We start from the raw sequence: 23783 nt of genomic DNA, 5'->3' as shown, positions 1-23783 counted from the left end.
CTGTGTTTTCCATGGGAAAACACAGTTGCTCACTGCTGGACCAAGTGTACTGTAATACAGGCAGTTTGAACCTTGGCTCCCTCTCTATCTCTCTAAATAGCCAGTGTGAACATTCCCTCCTTGCCATTAACATTTATCCTAGGCTTCTATCTCTTTCACGCATTATAATGTCTCTTACAAACTGTATATACTAGAAGTGGCACTGTGGCTCAAGTGGTAGAGTACTAGCCTTTGGCTGAAGAGCTCAGGGACAGTGCCCAGGCCCATATTTCAAGCCCTACAACCAACAAAAAAATAGGACTGTATATATGTGTGTATGTATTATAAGTACATATATAAGCAGTACCCACAACCCACACAGTAGATATCCTAAGTACCTTTACTTATCCTTCCCCTGCAATTGGCAAGGGTATGGCCTTTATGCCCCACCTTCTCTGGGCTATGCTCTGATTTCCATCCCATTAATTGTCCTGGAGTCCCGGAACCTTTGCCTGGATCCTTCAATTGCATTCTGTCATAATCCCACTCAACAAGCTATGGCCCCAGCTATCAGAAGAATCAAATCTCTGTCTACATAACATAAAAATCCTTGCTGGATCCCACATCCACTCCCAGCTACTTCCCTATATATCTTCCCTTCATGGCCAATCTTCCTCCAAGATGATCTACCTACCCTGTCTTCATTTCCTAACCAGCATTTCACTCTGCGTATACATCCATTGGCATAACTGACACTGAAACTCCTCTCATCAAGATTGCTATTCGCTAGGGGGTCTTTGAGCTTCCAAATATAAGGACCACCTTTCTGCCTGGCTGTCTTCATCTTCCTAAGCATGGGCATTTATTTTGGAAGAATTGTCCTTGCTTTATACAAGCACATCCTCTGTCAAGATAAAATAAAATTTAAGAAGTGTGTTAATGGTTCTCCTAGCATTTAGCACAGGTACATATGAATCTTATAGGTACTCTAGTAATTCCCTTTGAATAATACTAGGACCTGGAATGCCTTAACTCTAAGAAGTTCTTTCAAATTTATAATTTATATATACATTTTGGTCCTCTATTTTGATTGTTTTTAAACATACATATATATTAATGTTCTATGTTTGCCCATGTAATTACTTTCTTTGTGCTCTGTCCCTTGTATCTTACGTGTATGAAGCCACATCTCTTAAAGTACATACTTCAGAATTTTCTTAAGTAGACACCAGTTAATGGATGAATGTATTTTGTCCTCATTTTTGAACTTTAATTTTTGGAGTAAACAAACCTAGAATTCATTCTTTTCTTCTTTTATCTTATCCCTTTTTCTTCCTTTCTCTCTTTCTTCCTCTCTCCTTCTTTCCTCCCTGTTCCAACCTGTTCCCTTCCTCCTCTTTTCTCTTCCCTTCCCTACCCTTCCATTCCTTTCCCTACTCTTCTCATCCATCCTTTCTTTTTCCTTTTTTTAAAATCCCTTTCTTTCTGCTGTGATTTTGGGAATTGAACACAGAGCTTTGCTCATACTGGGAAAGTGCTATAAATGCTGAGATGTGTCCCCTTCCTTTTTTTTTTTTTTTTGTTTGTTTTTGGCCAGTCCTGGGCCTTGGACTCTGGGCCTGAGCACTGTCCCTGGCTTCTTCGTGCTCAAGGCTAGCACTCTGCCACTTGAGCCACAGCGCCACTTCTGGCCATTTTCTGTATATGTGGTGCTGGGGAATTGAACCCAGGACCTCATGTATATGAGGCAGGCACTCTTGCCACTAGGCCATATCCCCAGCCCCACCCCCTTCCTTTTTTGTTTTCTGTTTCATTTCACTTTTAGTTCCATGTTAGACATTTCTCCTTATCAGCTCCTGTTTGGTGGACCCTGTATGGGTTCACTGAAAGCTCATGGCCTCTATGGTTTAACAAGTAGGCTCCAGTCTTAGAGTGCCTCTACCTTCATTTGGATTTTGCTTCTGAGGATTCCTTGCTTCCTTTGGCCATTCTTTACTTCCTTCTGCCATTTGAACAACTATGTTTTTAAATTTTAGCTGGTGTTGGTTAAAAAGTCTGCTTTGTTAAGTGAAAACTCCTTTGTACAACTACTTAAAGATCATTTAAAAATTAAATAAAAAGTTTCACAGGAGGATTACTCAGCGTGTCTAGATTAATTATTGAAAAATACAAGACTCTTCTGGTTTCCCTGATATTGTTTTTCTCTTTTGGCTTCAGACCTCCCTAATTGTCCTCTCCCTTTCTGACCATCTTCTTATCCCTCTTCATTGGATACTATTTTTCTGCTTATCATGTAAAAGTATTCCATTCATTATTAGTATTCCATTCATTACTCTCTTCTGATGTGCTTGGAGAAACTCCTCACCTATGATTTCAGCTTATAACTAATACTACACTACTGGAATTGTCAGTGTTTGAAGTGCTGAATCTGTGTACTTATATTCTTCTTAATTGGGCTGTATCTCATACTCAATGTGTCTGAAGTTGACTTGATCACCTTCCTCCCACCTTTCTTCTCTTTTGGTCTTGGAAAATGACACCAGCTACCACCATGCCAACCAACATAGAAATAGGGGAAACATATTTCTTCCTTCCTACCTCCTCCCCCACGTCATCTATCATTAAGTCTGGTGATTCTGTCACCCTGGCACTTTCCAAGTGGACTCTCTGCCATCTCAACTTCTACTACCTAGTTAGTTGAAATCATCATCATTTTTCTCCTGGATTGATATAATAGCCTCCTTAATGTCTACCATCAATTTACAGTCCTCATCAGAGTCAAAATAATCTTTCTAAAACATAATACGTCACCATCCCCTAACTTACTCCCTTTCCCTACCTAGAGTTTATCAATGGCTCCCTATAGTATTTGAGATAAAAGTCACATTTCAAATCCATGTTTTATTCTCTGTTTATCCAGACTGGAGCCAGATTGAAGTATTTGCAATTTCCTAAGCATGCCTCGCTTTCCTTCAGCTTTGTGAGTCTGCACAGTTCCCTTTGCTTAGAGTTTTCTTTCTTTTCTTCATTGCCTGGCTCATAGGCTTTTTTTCACTTTATACACACAAGGCTCATGTTTTTCCCCCAGAAATCCTCTGTCTTCCATCCTATTATCTTCTTCTGCACTTTTATTTATGAATTCAAAAACCATATGTTAATTCTGTTTTATATACCTATTTACCCATTCCTCCAGCTATCAGAAAATTATCATCTACCAATTATCTATTAAATCTGCACTATCATGTATCTATCTATCATCTATCTACTTGTCTTGTAGGTACTGCAGCACTATACTGGGCATCAAGAGAGTAATACTGAACAAGGAATAATTCTTATTATGTTTCAGTGCAATAACTGCTCCCATAACACAGAATGCAGGGAAGGTGAAGCTGAGCAGAGTTATGTATGACTCCAAGGACTTTCTGACGACCTTGTGGATAAATTGATGTAATTGCTCCCTCTCCTGGTTTCCTATCCTGCTACGAGATAATCATTTGTATCTAAAAGACATCAGCATGTCCAGTTGTAAAATTGTCGCTATCCATACATTTCTACAGCTGAAGTTGAAGTTGGTATATGTTATTGATATAGGCATGTGTCCCTGTGTTGTAGCAGAGCTTGTCCAACCCTGGGAAAGCAATCACTTTGGCCTTAACAGGACTTAGCAAAGCCCAAAACCAAGGGCAGGGGGAGAGGAACATGTTCTATACTATATTTTTAGATTGAAATTTTTTCATTCTTATTTTATTCTACAAGGCCCTGTGGAAGTTTATACAAACATATACTGTTCAATGAGCTAAAATATATTATCAAGGGAATGAAAGAGTGTGTGGAGGGGTGGGGGAAGAATCTCATAAATCTGGGATAACATTAGTACATGGAAGTATAAAGAAAAAGGACACAAATTTTCTTCTAAGCTTCTTAACAGCCAAAACAAAAAAGGATCATGATTTGTCACAGTTCTCTGTAAGAAAAATAAAACAAACCACTTGCTCAGAAAAGAGCACAGTTTTTTGAAAGCTGACTCCCAAGGAATTTATCCCATGAATGTGGAAACTACCATGTGAGGTGGTAGACAATGATCTTAACATGATCCCTTCAATAGCCAGAATCACAGACATAATGAGTCTGCCTCATAAAATCCTTTGTTGTGGGTGGTTGGCATCAGGCCAAACAATAAGTCAGTAAAAGCTGTTCAACAAGAAGTAGAGTTTTTTTTGTTTTTTTTTTTGAGAAGTGGAGAAAATTCCAAGATTTTAGATTCAAACAGCTGAAGTCTGGATCCTGGCGGAGTTAAATACATGATGTGTGAATTCCCTCCTGTTATTTCCGCTTCCTTAGCTTGACCATCTAAGTACTGTGATGGTAATACTCATCCTTTGGTTCTACAATTCAGCAAAAAAAAAATCCAGAATAAATAACAACAATAATAATCAATATCCATAAAGTTCTCATAACATGCCTGGCATGCTGTTGAAAACTATATTTAGTTTGTCCAGTGTAATCTTCACAAATTCATGACTTGGGTTCTGTTGCTATTTTCATTTACTAGCTAGGAAACTGTGATGAGAGAGGTTAGGAACTTTGATGAAAAATAGAGAGCAAGGAAGAGTGAGGTTGAGATACCCATTCAGGCTAACTGACTCTATAAGTTTGTATGCTTCAAGTATTATGTTATCATGACATCAACTTTGAGACAACTCTTGATAAAACATTGCTCAGTATCAGATGTGCATACCTGTAATCCTAGCTACTGAAGAGGCTGAGATCTGTGGTTCATAGTCAAACTGGGCAATCTGTGAGATTCTGTGAGACTCTTATCTCTAATTAAGCACCAAAAGGCCAGAAGTAGAGCCATGACTTGAAGTAGTAGCTAGGCATGAGCACAAAAAGCTCAAGGACTATGCCCAGGCCTTGAGTTCAAGCCCCAAGATCACACAAAGGAAAGTATTTCTCATAGCCAATTTTTAATAGCAGGTTCATATTGGTATGATCTCCTGATCGCCCAGAAGATAGACTTCCTTCCATGAACCATTAAGGTGTGATCTCTTCGCTATGCTGTTGGTCGTTCAGTCAAATTCCCCTAATAAAAGTCAAGAGGTCTGATAGGACAAATAACCACTGGAGTCTTAAGACCAGAAAAATGAATTCTTATGTCTTGCTTTCTCTCTGTGGCAAACATGGCCCCTGGCTGGCCACTCACCTCACTTATTCAGTTGACAGGCAGCTGCTGGCTAATTGGCCGGCTGCATGGCTGCCGTGGCGGGCTTTCACGGCACACACTGACTGGCAGGAGGCCTTAAACAAAGCTCACCCAGTATGTCTTCTGCCTCTCCACACTCTTAAAAATAGAAAGCTAAAGTTGTGAGGCACGGAGAAGCTGAACATCTAAATAGTTAATGGCTAGAAGATAGGTCTGTGCTCTCAAGGGTGGCTTGTGTTTCCTATTAAATGGGTTGAAAAGATGAAGGGCAATCTCTTGAGCAGTAGTTTAAACAGAATGGCACATGGCTGCTATATGAAGGACTGAATCCTGGTTATAAATCATAGTAACAACAGCCTGAAACTGAGCTATCACAGGCTCTTAAATCTCCACAGTGTGGCCTGGGTAAGCCATTAGGAGAAGTCCACCTTCTCAGATAGAGAAATTTCATGCCCTGTGCTTAAGGCACACCTCCTTATAATCCATTCCTTTGTCTCATCCAGACTTTTTGTTCTGGAAGTTTCTTCCAAGCTCTGTGACCTCATCAAGGGTTAAAGAGGATTCCATATCCCACACTCCATTAGAGAAAACTAAAAGAAAAGCAGAGAAAGGCACTATGGATGTGTGTCCAAAGTCTGCCTGTCTGGGGCCACATCCTGTCTCCATCCTTTCTAGGTATGTACCTTGGCCAAAGCATTTACTCTCTGCCTTCCATGATCACACTCAACTTTGAGCCTGTTATCTCTAAAACAAGAACCTAAAAGTGCCGACTTCAGAGGAGTGATTTGGAGAATAAGATAATCTGAATAAAGCAATTAACATATTTTTAAAGAACATGCTTGATAAAGGTGACTTTCATCATGATGATGATTCATGTTCTGTTTTGCTGGGGAGATCCTCACATACTCCTACTGTTGAGACTCCACAAAGAGGTGGAACCAAGTCTCAGTTAATTTTAGAAAGCTAAACTATTGCAGAAAATGACAAAGGAAACTCAGTTCTACTCAGGATATGCTCTCTCTCAAAATAAGGAGGGGTAGCTTTTCATTTGATTTCTCTCTTTTCCTGCTCCTTATCTATCACCTAAAAGGCAGTCTGTAAGTTAGCAGATGCTTGTCTCCTGTTCCCTGTAAACATTCATGAAAATAGACTTTTATAGACAGACAAAATGAGTAGCAACTATCTGTGCTAATTAGTCACTCATAAATCCAAATGGACAGTGAAAAATTATTTGTGAACTAATAATATTGTATAAGGACATAGAAAAAAAACACCAAAACAACAACAACAACCCCTAAGTGCCAGTGGGGAGAGAAGTACTACACGTCAAAGAAGAAAACTTTAAAATTCTCTTAAGTAAATTTGGCAAGTGTCTGAAGTCTACTTCAGCCACAACAAGAACAGACTGCAATCACAAAAGATCAGTTAAAAAAATAAGTATGACATTTAGGCAATTCAGATGTTAATGTTCTAGTTACTAGTTTTAAACACAAAATAAAAGGAGCCAAGAAATTACAGTGAAGAACACTGAAGTGACAGGTGGACGAGTGGAGGAGATTTTCTAGTGTATAAGGTAAATGATTACAAGTCATTTAAAGAAGCACAATGCAGGGCTGGGAATATGACCTAGTGGCAAGAGTGCTTGCCTCATATACATGAAGCCCTGGGTTCAATTCCACAGCACCACATATACAGAAAAATGGCCAGAAGTGGCGCTGTGGCTCAAGTGGCAGAGTGATAGACTTGAGCAAAAAGAAGCCAGGGACAGTGCTTAGGCCCTGAGCCCAAGCCCCAGGACTGGCAAAAAAACAAAAATAAAATAAAACACAATGCAAAATTAAATTTTGACCATACAGCACCTTGAAATTAAAACTGTAAATTATTTCAACTAAACTTTTATAATAAGAGAACTGGAAGAATGCTAGCAATACTGGAGGTTTTTTAGGAGGAATGAGTAGGAGATGCTTAATAATTATACTGTATCTTTGGAAATAGGTTGAAATAAAACTGACTATACTTTCCATCTGCTTTTTAGAGGCATAAATATGGAAGATATCACACTCAAATCATTTGAGAGAAAGAAGTGGGAAAATCACCTATCAGAGATGCAGCATATTCTGGAAGTTATGAGCACAGACTGCTACCATCTGAGCCCTGGTTTCTAATTTTGCCCTTATAGACAAGGAGCTAAGCCTCATTATGAATAAGTGTCTACATGCCATATAAATCACAAGACATTTTTAATATTAAGCAGAAGAAAGACCAAAAAGTATCTGGAATAGTGCTTGATACCTTATAAATTATTGATAAATGTCAGCCATTAATTATAGCTATAAATTGTAGAAATAGTAATAAACAATCATTTTTGTTCAGTTTTTTATTTATTTGGGGAGGGGAAGGTAAGGACAGAGTTTCACTACTGTTGGCCAAGAGGGCTTCACACTTGTGGGCTCAAGTGATTCTCCTGCCTCTAATGCTGGTACTACAGGCATGTGCCACAATGTCCAGCGGTAGTAAACAACTTTAATGACAGTGGTAAGTATAGCAGTATCAGTAATTATAATAAATGTGAATGAACTAGGTGTCTGTGTTAAAATACAGAGTACTAAATAAATTTACAGAAACCAAGTATGTGCTACTTGCTAGAGCTCTCTCTTACCAAAAAAATTGAAGATAGATGAAAGGATACACCAAAAAATTTCCAAAATTAGTAATAGTAGACAAACTAAACCTCCAATTAAAATCATTAAGTGAGTTAAATGGAAATATTTTTGGGGAAATGTACATTCATTCAGTTATCAGTAGGGACATTAATTTGTTGAGCATCTACATTGTTGAGCATCTACATAGGCATGGTAAAAATGGTGGGAAAAGACCATTCAGTAGATTCATTTCCTGCCTTCAAGGCATTTAATTATAGTGATAGAAGACAACTAACAGGTATATTGCAGTAGAGTCTGCAGTGATTAGAAATTGGTCACAGAGAATGAGAAAGGTGGAGCTTTCATTGTAGCAGGGTGGGAGAAATGTCTCTTGAGGAAGGGATCTGGATGGAGATAGTATGACATGAAAGTCACCAGCGTGAGGATGGGGGAAACTCAAAAAGTGTTCTTTGTACATAATATGGCCACAGGACAAAGGCCAGCATTGAGAGAAAGTGATCATAACATCATCAGATAGCAAGGAATAATCCAGAGGCACAGTGACAATGGTTGACTTTAATATTGATAAATCAAATGGTCATCGTTCTGGATATACATTTCAAAGTTCAATTGTCTGTCTGCAATAAAAAGGGACAATGTTGGAGAGGCATAAATGTCAACAAAATGACATTTATCAAGAGACAGCCTTTTGCTTGAAGAAAATCATTGAACATTTTCACATAATGTGTTTATTTCAAGCATCACTTTCAGATGAAGGTTGTGCAGACTTGTTCACCAAAGTAATTACACGGTTTTATGACATTGTTAAAAAATACTTTCTACCCAGGTGCTGGTGTAATCCTAGCTATTTAGGTGAATGAGATCTGAGGATTATGCTTCGAAGAAGCCAGTTTGGTCCGGACCAAGTCTGTGAATCTCTTATCTTCATTCAACTACTGAAACAACTGGAAATAGAGCTGTGGCTCAAGTAATAGAGCAGTAGAGCGTTAGCCTACTCTGCCTACTCAAACTCTGCCTCTGAGTTGATTCCTCAGGTCTGGCACACACATTAAAAATAATAATAATTCTAGCCAATGAAAGAAAACTCTTCTGAGGCAATGCACAGTCATCTTTTGCATAGCTGTAATTTTCTAGACACATTTTTATAGAGTGTAGCTCATATAGCAGGAATGACATCAATGAATAAAATAACAATAAATAGTTGGCTTGAAGTATGTGTTTTCTTTCAGGAAAACGATTCAAGCACATTGCAATCTTAAGTGGCCTCCAAAGGCCTGTATGTTAAAGACCTGGTCCCCACTGTGGTACTATGGAGAGGTGGCGGAACCTTGTTAAGATCTGGCACTTACTGGAACTTAGGTCAGGAAGGTCATGCCTACAAAGGAGATTGTGGGACTGGAAGCCATTCCTCTCCCTTCCTTCACCCCACTCCTCTTCTCTCCTCTCTCAAATCCCTTCTCCCTCTTCTTCTCCTCTCTCCTCCCCTCTCCTCTTTTCCCCTTCCCCTTTCCCTTCCCCTCTCTTTTCCTCTTCCTGTCTTCATCCTCCCCTCTTCTCTGCCTTTCCATCCCACCTCTTCCTCCTCCTTCCTCTTCCTCTCTTAGTAGTATTTTGCTTCGGTGGTGAAAGATGACAAACATACACATCATTACATGTTTTTATGTGCAAGCTCACACTAATAGTAAAGTCCAGAGCCAAAATAACTCATGCTGGGAGGCAAAATCCTCTTACTTATAAATAGAAAATATGTCAGACATTTCTTTCATGTTTACATTTTTAAATTTATATGTTGTATTTTCTTTAAGTAGTTTTACGAAAGGCTTTCAATTCAACATGTCTGCTTATGAGTACAATGCACCTTGATCAATGTCACCGCTCCCATCCTTCTTTCCCATCTCACCCATCCCCTCCATTTCCCTACACAAGCCAAAATCTCTAAGGGAACGTTTGGGAATCAGCATCACCTCTCAGAAGTTTCGTTTTTGTTTTTTTTTTTAACCTATAATTGAAGGAACATTAAATTGCTTCTACTTACCTCAGTCATGGAGTTATCTGACACTACCAAATGTAGCTCCTGAAGTCTGAGACACATGATTGGTAATGAGTCACTCTACAAGCTGTCTCTGCTTGACAAAGTCAATGCTTCCCCTGAGGTGTTTAACACACTGTGTCAGTTGTCATCGTCAAGGATGGTTAAATTAACTACATAACGTGTAGAACAAGCAGAAACCAATAATGTAACAGTTATTGTCCCTACGGAAAAAAACTGAAAGTCTGGAAATATTCATCAATATTGGTGGCTGCTTTGTACATTCTAGATATCATTATTGTGCCTTTTAGAGAATCTACAAATAATGTAATATGTCTACTTACTGGGGAGAAATCAATTTTCGCCTATAAATTTACATTTTTTTAAGAGAAGTTCTTCTTCACTCCATCAAAACGGTATAATCCTAAACAGAAATGGCAATATAAGCTGCCAGCCCAGTGAAAATGAAAACTTAAGAATTTAAGATAAAAATAACAAATCTTAGCACTGGCTTTTCTGAACACTGGCATTTTTTTAATGCGTGTCTTACAGCTATGAAGTTGGCTTTATTCTTGTATCTGGATCTATGAGGATAATTCTTTTCCCTTTTACCTTGAACATTTTAGTCTTTGTCTAGAGTACACATTTGTATAAGATATCAAGTGAATATATTTTATAGTGTGTTTTTTTCTAGGTGGAACTGAAGTTTGAACTCAGAATCTCACACTTATTAGGCAAGTGTTCTCTACCACTGAGTCACATCCATAGCCCAAAAATACTAAATAGGGTTTTGTTTTGTGAGTGCCATTCTCCAAGGCATTAACTAAGCAGTCTATTCTTTCCTTATTACTTATGCACCTTTTCTGTTGTTTTTATTCATTTATTTTGCTGGTACTGAGGCTTGAACTCTGAACCTGGGCATTGTCCCTGAGCTCCTTTTGCTCGGAGGCTAGCACTCTACCACTTGAGCCACAGCATCACTTCTGGCTTTTTCTGTGATTTAATTGGAGATAAGAGTCTCACAGACTTTCCTTCCTTGGGCTAGCTCCAAACCTTGATCCTCAGATCTCAGCCTCCTAAGTAGCTAGGATTCTAGGCACAAGCCACCAGTACCTGGCTTTATGCAACCATTTTTTTATGTATTAAATTTTATGTTAATTTCTCCCGGAGCCTCTGGTCTGTTCTTTTGAGGTATGTCTTGTGTGTGCATGTATGTATTTAGTTACTTTGACTGTCTCCTTGAGTGACCTTTGCTATTCGAAGGCCTCAGCTCTGTAGACACAGTTTTAGAATTAAGTTCAAAGTACTTCATAACTTCTGTACTGCCCTCAGATGTTTCTGCCTTATTTCCGAGTTCCTGATGGAAGTTGAATGTAGTCCTGTGACTTCGTCACTGTGAGTGGAACTGATTTAATTTTGGGAACAAGAAGTTTTCAGAGTGACTATGTCACCAAATGCTGTGACTTGCCATGGCCACTGAAGAAGTACAAGTTCAGAAGCCCCTTAAATCTTGCTCCCTGGTTGAGTATGATTTAGAGAAAAGACTCTTTCCAGCCCATGATGGGCAAGTTATAGGCCAAAAAAATCCAGCCTTTTCCTGGTGCCTGTGGCTCATACCTGTAATCCTAGTTACTCAGGAGGCTAAGATCTGAGGATGGTGGTTCAAAGCCAGCCCAGGCAGGAAAGTCCATGAAACTCCAATAAATCTCCAATAAACTACTCAGAAAAAGCCAGAATTGGCACTATGACTCAAGTGGTAGAACACTAGCCTTGAGCACAAAGAGGCTCAGGGACAGCACTCAGGCCCTGAGTTTAAGCACCAGGACTGGCAAAAAATAAAATAAAATAAAGCCTTTGCTACAGAGGGAAACTGTTTTGATGGATACTTGCTATAGCACCATAGCATAGTTTGTTCTGACTGAAACAGATCATGGTTTTCTTCATATCTGGAGGATTACTTATTAGATGTTATATACTTGTTGGGAACATGGGTTGTTTTAACATTTCTATTTGTTGATTATGGTCTTAAAAATAGTCTGTATGGATCTGGATCTTTGATGAAATATTGAATATTCTTTAGCACACAAATGCTCCAGGTCTGCTCAAAGTTTACCGGGTGTAGAATTTTGTATGTATGTTTTACATGGAATCCATAATGTGTGTGTGTGGTTTAAACATAAATGCAAATATAATTGCATGTTTCAGACTTCTATGTGTCTGCTTATTTCAGTTCATACAGTGTTAACGTCAAACACCTTGGCATTAGCTGTTAGGTGCATGTATCTTTGAATTAGTTGTACCACCCAGTCTTCTTGTTTCTTTACTAAGCATTATGATCTGGATTTTTTTTAATCCTTATGAAATCATTGCCTTACAGTTCTTTATCACCTAAAATTTACCTCTCCACTTTTTTTGTTGTTATTTGTGGCTAGTGTGTCTCCTTCCATGTACTCTACGACTTGAGCCATGCCTAGCCCTGGCTTTCTGGAGTTCGTTTTTGGATAAGGTCTTGTGATTTTTTTTTGCCTTGGGCTGTGATCCTTTTACTTATACCTCCTACATAGTTAGTATTATGGGCAAAATTCACCACGCCAAGATTATTTGTTGAGATGAAGTCTCACTAACACTTTTGGGGGAGAAAGAGGAAGATGTCTTGAACTGCTATCCATATGATCTCTGCCTTCTTTATAGTTGAATTATAGTCATTCATCACCCTTCCAGGCCATCTTTCCATATTTTTGTATCTTTTTGTTTTAATAATTTCTTTGAGAGTCATAAACGATTGTCACGCTCAGTTTTACTTCCCAATAGGATTTCCTTTGTTAACATAGTATAATTATTATTATTATGGAAGACTATATCTGTATCATTTACAGTTACTTTCATCTTTTCTATTTGTGGTTATTTTCATTTGAATGTTTCTTTCCTGACAGTCTGTGGATCTTTTAAATATAAGCCTTTGAAATCTGACTTTTTTTCATTATTCATTAGTTCTGAAATTTTTATTATGATGATTCATATACAGACTCCTTCATTTAATTTAGGACTCTCAATATCTGTATGTGGATTCTTCTACTTATAGCCCCATGCTGTTTAGTTTTCCCTATATATTTTGTGTTTTCTTCTTGTGTAGTGCTTGGGTCAAAACCAAGTCCTTCTATGGGCTAAGTTAGGTCTGGATCACTGAGTTACAAACCCAGGCCCTTTCCATATTGCCTTCATGACAATTGCTTTGAATGTCAACATTCAAATTTTGAATTAATCCTTCAGCATTATACACTCTATTGTTTATTCCACCTATTGGGATCAGTATCTCACTGGTGATATTTTTTGTACTTAGTATTTCTTTTTTGGTTCTAACTACCTATTCCTAATTTATAGTACTAATATCTTACTTTATTTCTTGGAAGAATTTTTACTGAGCTTATTTTACATTATTGGTGTGTCCATCTCAATTATTCTCTTTTGGAGTTATTAATGTTTGGTTTTTTAATATGTTCCCTATCAATACATTTCCTATGTCCATCACCATCTGGTATTTCCTGGAACTTGCCATCTATATAACAGGTAGTAAGCTTCATGGAGAGCCAAGGGAGGACGAAGGTCCTGATGGGCTTCCTCTTGAGAATTAAAAGAGAGGGAAGGTAGGATCCATTTAGAGAGCATTTGGCACCATTCACCCTTTGTCAGCTACTTCCATTTGCTTCCATTCCAGCAAGGAAACCCTCTATGCCTGGAGTTTTCTTCCAGTATTCATCCATAGCATAGATTTAATAATTTACAAAGATTAGGTGCCAGATGGGGACAAGGTGTGGGATTGAATGCACAATAGTCAAGTACCACCTGTTTTACATCAGCTTCTCCCACAGCTGGGATTTTATTCTCTCCTGATACTACCTTGACAAGAATCCAAGACTTCCATTGCCAAGTTTTGGGGACACAAGGCATCCAGTGATTGTCCTGGGTGAGAAGAGAACTTATCAACCTCTCCCAGCTGGTGACTACAGCTCTCTGCTGTTCACCAGCTCTGCTGCCCCTACACACTATTTGCAAATAGATGTTGTTTTTCCCTAGAGACTTCCTGTTTGGTTTAAGTTTTCTGAGAGCCATGCTTTCTTTAGACATCAGTAGTTTTTCTAGTTGAGGAGAAAGATAAGAACACATGCTAATTTATCATCTTAACAGTCATTTTTAAACATCGATTTCCTTTTGTAATTGCTCTTGTATTCTGACTTGATCCTTTATTTTCTTCCATATATATATATGTATATATATATATATATATATATATATATATACATATGATTTCTTTTTTGAGACAGAGTCATACTATATCATTGAAGCTGGCCTGGAACTTGAAATGATCCTTCTGTGTCCCAAGTGCTGATATTATAGGCATGTACCACCACATACAAAGAATAGTTTTTTTTTATTGTCATAATGTATATATAACATAACACCGTTTTCCACTTTAAGTTAGAATTTTGTAACTTTAGATGCAGTTTCATTGTTATATAATATTTCTGTGAACTTATGCCATATTTATGTTGAGAAAACTTGCTAATATTTTGTCAGCCATGGGGCTTGAAGTCAGGGTTTGGGTGCTGTCCCTGAGCTCTTGTGCTCAGGGCTAGTACCCTACCACTTGGAGCCACAGCATCACTTCCAGGTTTTTTTGTTTTTGTTTTTTGCCAGTCCTGGCACTTGAACTCAGGGCCTGAGCACTGTCCCTGGCTTCCTTTTGCTCAAGTCTAGCACTCTGCCACTTGAGCCACAGAGCCACTTCTGGCTGTTTTCTATATATGTGGTACTGGGGAATCGAACCCAGGTCTTCATATATATGAGGCAAGCTATTTTGCCACTAGGCCATCTTCCCAGCCCCACTTCCAGTTTTTGAGTGGTTAATTGGAGATAAGAGTCTCATGAGAACTTTTCTGCCTGGGCTGCCTTTTGAGCCATGATACTCAGATCTCAGCCTCCTGATCAGCTAAAATTACAGATATGAGCCACTGGAGTCTGGCTCAATTTTCTTAATCTAAAAAAGTGGGATGGAGGTTTGAACTCAGAGCATTACACTTGCTGGGCATATGCTCTATAACATGAACTATGCTTCCAGCTTTAAAATAGTTTTAATTAGCATAACTCTGTGTTAAATTCCTAAGATTTATAATAAAGCATTCTGATATTATTTAAATGATACACTGTCTTCTTAGACCCCTCTTACTAGGTAATTGAAGATTATTTCTTAACCTATCTTTTTATTTTCTCTGAATTATCTCACCTCCTATTGTTCTTTTTGTTTGTGTTGGAGTTTCTCTTTTATGGTGATGGTTCTATTCACTGTTTCTTCAAAATTTTTAATGTTTTTTTCATTATATGTTAAAATGGGGAACTGAAACAACAACAATAACAACAAAAACCTCAAGTTTAAAGATAAGAAAGCATGTAAAGGAGTTAGTTCAAATTTGAACAGGATGTTAATAAGACAGTAATGTATATAATTTAAAATATATCAGTAATTGCATTAAATATAAACGGAAAAAATATCCCAAACAAATGGCTAAGATTTTAGACTAGTTGTGGAAAAACAGATATGCTTTATTTATCAACTATTCATCTTGACTACAAGGGCAGAAGATAGAAAGATTGACAAATACATGAAATTCAAATGGTATCAAATTAAGAATTGAAGATAAGAAAAATCTTTGGAACTCCATGGCATTGGCATTTCTGTGAGTGGATGACACTGATGTTACTTAGTTCCTCAAATGCCAATGCTTAATAAAAAGAACCAGAATACAAAAGGGGAAATGTTAATCTCCATTTCCTCTCTTTTCCAATCTCAAGTATGTAAGGTTTGCGTCGAGTTTAATCAACCTTCATGTCTAGTATTTTCTTTACAAATGCATATTTGCTTTCAAAGAAGTTTTACTCCCAAGAATAAAACCATTAAGAGACAGCTAGAGAGCCTACAATTACTTGCCACTGTGGTAAACAGATGTACCCTGATAAATAGATACATTGCCCTCTGAAACCAGAAGTCCAAGAAAAAATTGACACTGGGGACTAATATATAGAGACTTAAGTGGCTTCTTTTTTTTTGTTTTTTTTTTTTTTTTGGCCAGTCCTGGGCCTTGGACTCAGAGCCTGAGCACCCTCCCTGGCTTCTTCCCGCTCAAGGCTAGCACTCTGCCACCTGAGCCACAGCGCCTCTTCTGGCCATTTTCCATATATGTGGTGCTGGGGAATCGAACCAAGAGCTTCATGTGTAGGAGGCAAGCACTCTTGCCACTAGGCCATATTCCCAGCCCTTAAGTGGCTTCTGAGGAGCATTTTAATTTGGCTTGAAGCAATGACAGAATTCTTTGAAAACAGAGAGAACAAACAATATAAAACAAAACAGAAAGAACAACAACAACAACAAAAAACTCAGAAGAAGCCTAAGGCAAGGGCCAGCCTGTTAAGAATAACATGGAACAAGTGCCTGGCTTGTCATCTTACCAGTGAAATCCTTTTCTTAGGATTGGATTTTCCCAGAAGGCTATTGTTCTACCACTTGACCCAGAGCTCCACTTCCAGCCTTTTGCTGGTTAATTGGTCTCATGAACTTTCCTTCCTGGGCTGGCTTCTAACTAAGATCCTCAGATCACAACCTTCTGAGTGGCTAGGGTAGCGGGCATGAGCCATGGGCATCTGGCTTTGCAATGGTCCTCTGCGGAAAGCAATGCTTGCAGGATTCCCATTTTACAGTTAAGTAAATCAAGGTAGCTTACTCTCGCCACATGTCAGTCATAGTCAGTACATATACACAGTTCTTTCTTCTGCTCCCTAGATAGCTGTACATGCTCTTTGTGGGAGAAAACAGCCTCCCTTATCAGTAAGCAAATAAACATAAAATTAGTAAAAGCTTGCCAACTCATTTTCATTATTTAGAATGATGAACCACAAACAATCTAGTGCCTAGAGGATAGGATTACCCTGTAAAAATATTTTATTTGCCTCGATTAGGGCCAATGGTGGGGGAGGGGGAAGATTTAACCTTCCACCTATAGGAAAATGGGGAACTTGAAGGAAGGAAAGGAAACAGTGCAGTTGGGAAGGAGTGGTCCAAGCAAGAACTATTTTAGGATTCTTACTTTCCTGTGAGTCTTATTCCAATAAGATTATAAAAGCTAACCCCTGGCTACAGATTTTCAAGTAGGCAAACAAACCTTCCTTTCCGACCCAGTCCTCTTCCACATAGCTCACTTTGTCCAACACACAGAGCACTGAAGTTAAATTTCTTGGAGTGAAACCATGAAAATGTTCTGGTCTCTCCCATGAGTTTTGTTTACTGGGCTATGGTGGGTTTTATCTTATCAGTTCTGCTGAGCAAGACAGTCTGAACAGTCTTCCTGGTTTGTCTCTCATCAGGCAATTCTCTGTTCCATGCTACCTCATTAATGTCAGAAGTCCTGAAGGGAAGGGTTTGCCAAACCACAGCTTTAAGAATATGAAGGGGCAAAGGAAGAGGAAAGAGAGTGTGAGTCCCTAGTTTCTGGCACATATGCTATATTTTCATCTTCAAATTGAATATTGGGTGATAGTATAAGTCATAGTCTCAAGGAAAACAAAGGACACAGAAAAAGATGCAAAAGCATCCTTGGATGTTGTGGCTAAAAGTTACCCCAAAGACAGGTCTTGTGGACCCTTGATGGCTCCCTTATCTGGATCTATTTGGGATTGAGCTTATCTTCAAGGAGTATATATGTGTTGAGATGGGGTTATAGATGGAGAGGACAAGATAGGGAGAGGGCAGAGTAAAAGGATGTAGGCTTCTGTTTTCAATGAAGTCATTTTGTATTGTGAAGCTAATCACTGAAAGGATGGAAAAGACAACTTTGTCCAAGTAAACACTGTGGTATTCAATGTGAAAAATAAGCAATTACCATAACTCTGACTGGGGCGTGAGTACTGAGATGACTTCTGAGTGGATTAGAGAGAAACTGACCAAGCTTACATCACCATTGGAGTATCAGCAACCAAAGGGGTAGCTCTTACTGATGTACCTATCAGGGGATTGTTTTATGTCAAAATGAGTAACTCATTAACTAATTCCCAAAGCTTTTCTGTTGGCTGCTACTATTCTCCCATTACAGAGGTGAGAAAACTGGGGTTAAATAATTTGCACAGACACGGTGGTTGGATTCAAATCTTCTGACTCAGGAGCATGTGGGCCTAACAGTCCATTTTACTTCCCTCTCAGGGTAGATAAGGTGTCCACACTAATATACCTACCTATGTACCTCTATCTATCTATCTATCTATCTATCTATCTATCTATCTATCTGTCTATTTGTCTGTCTTTTATTGATCATCTTATCATTCATTCCTTTTCTTGCCTGCCACTTAAAACAGTGAATAATAGTGAATAATAAACTCAGTTAGAGGGAAAGAGTTCGATAAGCTGACAGCCAAACATTTTAAAGAAATGAAGATTCGTGCTTTAAAATATTTTTTTTCCAAATAATTACGTATTTATTGTCAAAGTGATGTACAGAGGGGTTACAGTTTCATATGTAAGGCAGTGGGTACATTTGTTGTATAATTTGTTACCTCCTCCCTTCTTCCCCCCCTCCCCCTCCCCCTTTCCCTCTCCTCCCATGAGTTGCTCAGTTAGTTTACACCAAATGGTTTTGTAAGTGTTGCTTTTGGGTCGTTTGTCTCTCAATTTTGATATTCCCTTTCCCTTCCCTAGTTCTAATACCAGTATATACAGTATCCAGGGCACTCAGATGAGATAGAGTAATAGCACAGGGACAAACATAAAAAAGTCCTCAGAAATACCGTAAAATGGCACAGCTCAAACCCTATTTGTTTAGCAACAGAATCTTTTGTGCCTCTGTCTTAGTATGTTTTCACCATAGAAAAGAAAAACACTGGAAATGAACCAAGATACTTTACTAGGGTTATTTTCAGGTAACAAAATCAGTGGTAACTTTTAGTTTCTTCTTTGTAGTTTTATACATTTACAGTTTTTAAAAATGACCTAGTCCTGTTGTTTATAATAAAGGAAAAAAAATCCCCACGTAGTCTCATTAAGTTCGTTCTATCTGGAGACTTGCTGTTTCCATGTTTCCAGTGCTGCTGCTCTTTTTCACCGGGTGAGGGTAGTTCTGCTTGTACCGCCCTCGCTGCAGCCCTCTTCGCCCCTCTTTCCAGTCTGTTCTAGAAACACTTCAGTCGATGGAAAGGAATCAGCTAGTGAGCTCTGGAATGTACAGACTTCTTTACAATGAGCTTCATCACTCCCTAAATTCAGATATTTTAAAGCTTTGGTTCCCTGTACCTGATATTTATTCACAAGGCAAAGGCCACAGCTGGGAATTAAGAAATGTGTGAAAATTAAAGTGAAGATTTGACACAACTAGCTTGGAAAGAAAAGAAATATAAAGTCTTTTCATAGTATAAATGTCTATATACATGCATGTATTTATAAATGGATGGATCAATAAAAACATATCTCTGGGCCTTTTGCACATTAATTAGCATATAATCATAAATAAAAGCTGTTCGAGCCTGCTAGGGTTCCTGCTAACCAAGAGAACATCTACCTCCCCAATCCCACTGTCCACCCCAGCTTTTTTTTTTTTTTGGCCAGTCCTGAGGCTTGGACTCAGGGCCTGAGCACTGTCCCTGGCTTCCTTTTGCTCAAGGCTAGCACTCTGCCACTTGAGCCACAGCGCCCCTTCTGGCCGTTTTCTGTATATGTGGTGCTGGGGAATCGAACCCAGGGCTTCATGTATACGAGGTGAGCACTCTTGCCACTAGGCCATATTCCCAGCCCCCCACCCCAGCTTTTTAAAGACTAAAAAGGGTTTGGGTGTGACTCAATGGTAGAATACTTTCCTAGCAGGCATGAAGCCCTGGGTTCCATCCTCAGCACTCAAAAGAAAAGAAAAAGAAGACCCTGATGAAAGACTGTTTAATTCCTGTGGCTATTTATAGAATTTTCTCTTTTTTAGCAATTTTAAAAAAATTTAATTTACTTTTATTTTATTGTAAAGGTGATGTAAAGAGGGGTAACAGTTTCATAAGCAAGAAAATGAATACCTTTCTTGTGGAACATTGTTACCCCCTCCGTCATTTTCTCCCACATCATTTTCTCCCACTTTCCCTCCCCTATGTCGGTGCCCCAACATAGTGTCTTGTGAGTATCTCTGTTGCATTGATTTACTCTTTGTCCTTTGTCTCACCATTTTGTTATTCTCCTTCCCTTCTCCAAATAAGATAAAGGTATATACAGGACACAGGGTGCCAAAATCAAAACCAGTGACAATAGGGAAAAAACCAAAGGGAAAAAATGAAAGAAAAAAGAAATAATTACACACAGTGCATTAAAAAATCCCAAACAAACAAACAAACACTTCTTGTTTGCATATCTTGGAGCTCCTTTTGATTAGCATTATTTTATATGGTCATATGTACATAGCTATTGAGCTATTGTGATCCTCTGCTAGGACTATCCTAGACATATACTAATTTTCTTTTCAGTTTTCTATTACCTGAATATTTCCTTCTGTGATTCAAGCATGTTTTTCAAACCGTTTCTCATTTACTCATAGAAGTACCCTCCTCCTCAAAGGCTGTCTTTTGAATTTTCTGGGGGGAACTAAGACATTTAATAATAGACCTGTCTCATGATATATTTAATGATAAATATAAATATGTATACACACACATATATATGTGTGTGTATGTGTGTGTGTGTGTGTGTGTGTGTGTGTGTGGATCAAGGAGGACCCCAGACGATTCTAGAATTTCTGATGTTGTGGGTATGGATATAATCACTCTGCAAGGCAGATGCAGGTGAAGAGAAAGAAAGGGGGATCTGGGCTTGTGAGAGGTGTTGGATGGATGCTGAATTCTCTGCATCAAACTATTCTTACCAGAGTTTAACCTGTTTACCTGGCTCCTGAACTAAACAGAGTGACATGCTAGATAAGTAAAAAAATAATAATAATCAGTCCTGGAAAGACTGACCCAGGTGTGCAGAATCGTTTTCGGTTTACTGCTGTTTGAAAAGGTCAGCCTTGGCTAGACCTGTGGCCAGCGAACTCTGGCCATGAACCCAAGTCCTCAGTGCAGTGTGGACCCCGAGGCGTAAATCAAGAATTTTCCCCCCACCATGAATTAGGAAATACTGCCAAATCGTGTGCTTTCTATTAATAGGTCTTTATACATGCTGCAGGTGCAGCGGGAGTATTTCTTTGAAGTACTGCTTAATCGTCCCCTTTCCAAATCCTCATAATCCATCTCTCATAAAAACAACCCCGGGGATTATTGATTGAGGGGGCCTTGGGGATCCGTAAAGGCGCTGCACCTCAGATGCCCACCTGCCCTGGAGGTGAGGCTGCAGACTGCACTGGGCAATGCACACCAGGTGCGGTGGGCGGGGCCTGGCAGGCCTGGGGCGGGGCCAGCTCCTGCAGCGAGGGAAGGGGCAAAGCCTGGGAAAAGAAGGGCTAGGCAGGCTGAGGAGCTACAGTCTTCTCTCTGAAAAAACGGGAAGATTCCACTTACCTCTCTTGCTTACACCTCTCTTGCTTTCTTGGGAGCTAGAGTTTGAGACACTTTTGCTTTAGTTAATGCTTATAATCGGTTACGATTAAAAACTTCACATTATATTGATGAAATAAATGAAAGATAATTTGTTTAATTAATCTGTACTATTATGGTCCACCACTCATCCTCTTCGGGCACTGTCTTATCTAATAGTGTAGTCTAGTCACTATTCTCTATTACTTCTCATCAGGCCAGGCAGGGCCACAAACAGCGATACTTCCAGTATCTTCACACCCTGCCCAGGGGGTCTTTTCTTCTCTCTGTTTCTTAATCCTTTGAATCCCCCCCAAAAAGGTCTGGTTCAAGTGTCATCTTCTCCACTAAGACTTCCTGGGTGTCTAGGCTGCTTTACTTCCCCTTCTGTTTCCACAAGACTTTGTTTATGCTTCCAGTTTTACCACTCTTTCTCTTCATGTATTCATTCATTCATTTGTACCACTACTGGGGCTTCAATTCAGAACTTTCTTTGCACTGTGGCTTGGCTTTTTCAACAAGGCTGACTTTTTACCTCTTGAGCTACACGTCCACTTGCAGCTTTTTAGTGACTAATTAGGAATAAGTGTCTCAGGTTTTTCTACACCTGCTGACTTCAAACCACAATCCTCAGGTCTCAGTTTCCTGAGAAGCTAAAATGACAGGTGTGCGTCACTGGTGTCTCCAAATCTATCCTCTGTTCCTAGGTGAGCCTAACTCGTATTAGTATGTTTATTTGATCGCATGTACTGGACTAGTTGTTTGTTCAACATATCCTCTGTGTCTTGAATTCCAGGCACTGAGCTGGGTGTTGAAGATACAAACGTAAATAAGATTTGGTGTCTGATTTTGAGAAAAACATAAGGTTGTGAGAATTGCGGAGTCATAGGCAAAAGCTATGAAAATCACCTGAAATATAGAACATGTTAATGAGCATTCTGTGGTAACCTTGGGTAGGGAAAGTGAGCATTATGGAAACCCCAGAGGATATTTGGTACTACTCCATTCTTGATATTTCTTAATGCAAAATTGGAGTGATTGAAATACTCCTGGTTCTGAACTAAGATTTCCAAGTTGGAGGTCTTAAGTTGTGCATCTCAGAAGATACACGACCTAAAACAGGTCGCTCAAACATTCTATCCTCCTTGCTCCTTGCATATATATGCCTTATAGAGCCATTATTGGAAGCAAAGGAGGCAAAGTCAGAAAGGGAAATTTGAATGTTGTGAAGATGTAGACAAAGGCATTATCCATTATGAAAGTTATGACCTTCATGACATAGAGCAATTCCATCTAAAAAGATGCTCTTTGCATGAAGCCCCAGGCACTTATCTCCATGATATAGAAAACAAAAATCGTGACTGATATTAGGTTAGCCAGCAGGAAACAGAAAGTTCTGTTCTTTTTTACTCTTCTGGCCCAAGTGTTTGCATGGAGACCAGAGTGATTGAGAGAACCGTTAAATATCCTCAAGGTGTGCTGGACCCAATCTATTTCATGTAGAACATACCAAGCACAGATATCCATACCTTCTAGGAAGAACTTTCCCACTAGGTTTGATTGATCTGTTAGCAATGATTTCTATTCGACCCAGAATCAGGCAGACACCTGTAGTGGAGCTCTGAACCTGAGTTCTGAGCATTGCTCTTGTGTTTAGATTTCTCTTAGCCTTGATACCTGTGGTCAGAAATGAGCAATAGCCTGTCAGCGTGAATATGAAGGTACATAAATCCATCCTTGTTTTCGGCAGCTTTTGCATTGCACTGTAGTGCTAAAAATCACAAAATTAATCAGTTAGTAGAAAGACACCCTGGGATGTGAGTGGATGGAAGGAGATGTAAATAGAAAGGAATGCATTGGGACAGGGATCTATTCATCATTGCACCTTAAGTGCTTTGGGGGTCTATAAAAATATGGAATGTGTGATAGAGTCAAATGTGTAGGAAAGTGACGACATGATGCTTTTCCTCTGACAGTAAAACCCCCTCATACTAAAATTATTTGGCAACATTTTTACCTGTCTTTTACCTGTCTAAGTAGGATGAGGTAATATGCAATGAGAAATAAAACCCCAACTGGCTTGCAGAAAGAAACACCAAGTCTTTTCCATGAATTCAGGTGCCCCTCAATGTACAGTTCAGTGAGAATCTGGGTGTAGCCTACAGAGTTTATTAGCCCCAAATGTGCTTGCCACCTAGAGATAAATTTGAGAACCCGGCATCCATGACAAGGATGCTGCAGTATGGAACACAACAGCCTAGCAGGTTGCCATCATCATACCAGAAACAATAGGTCTCCTAAGCTTGATAAGCTACTCCTCTACTGTGCAACA

Source organism: Perognathus longimembris, chromosome 11 (genome assembly GCF_023159225.1).
Source record: "Perognathus longimembris pacificus isolate PPM17 chromosome 11, ASM2315922v1, whole genome shotgun sequence".
Taxonomy (NCBI): Eukaryota; Metazoa; Chordata; class Mammalia; order Rodentia; family Heteromyidae; genus Perognathus; species Perognathus longimembris.
Note: the sequence above shows the minus strand (reverse complement) of the source record.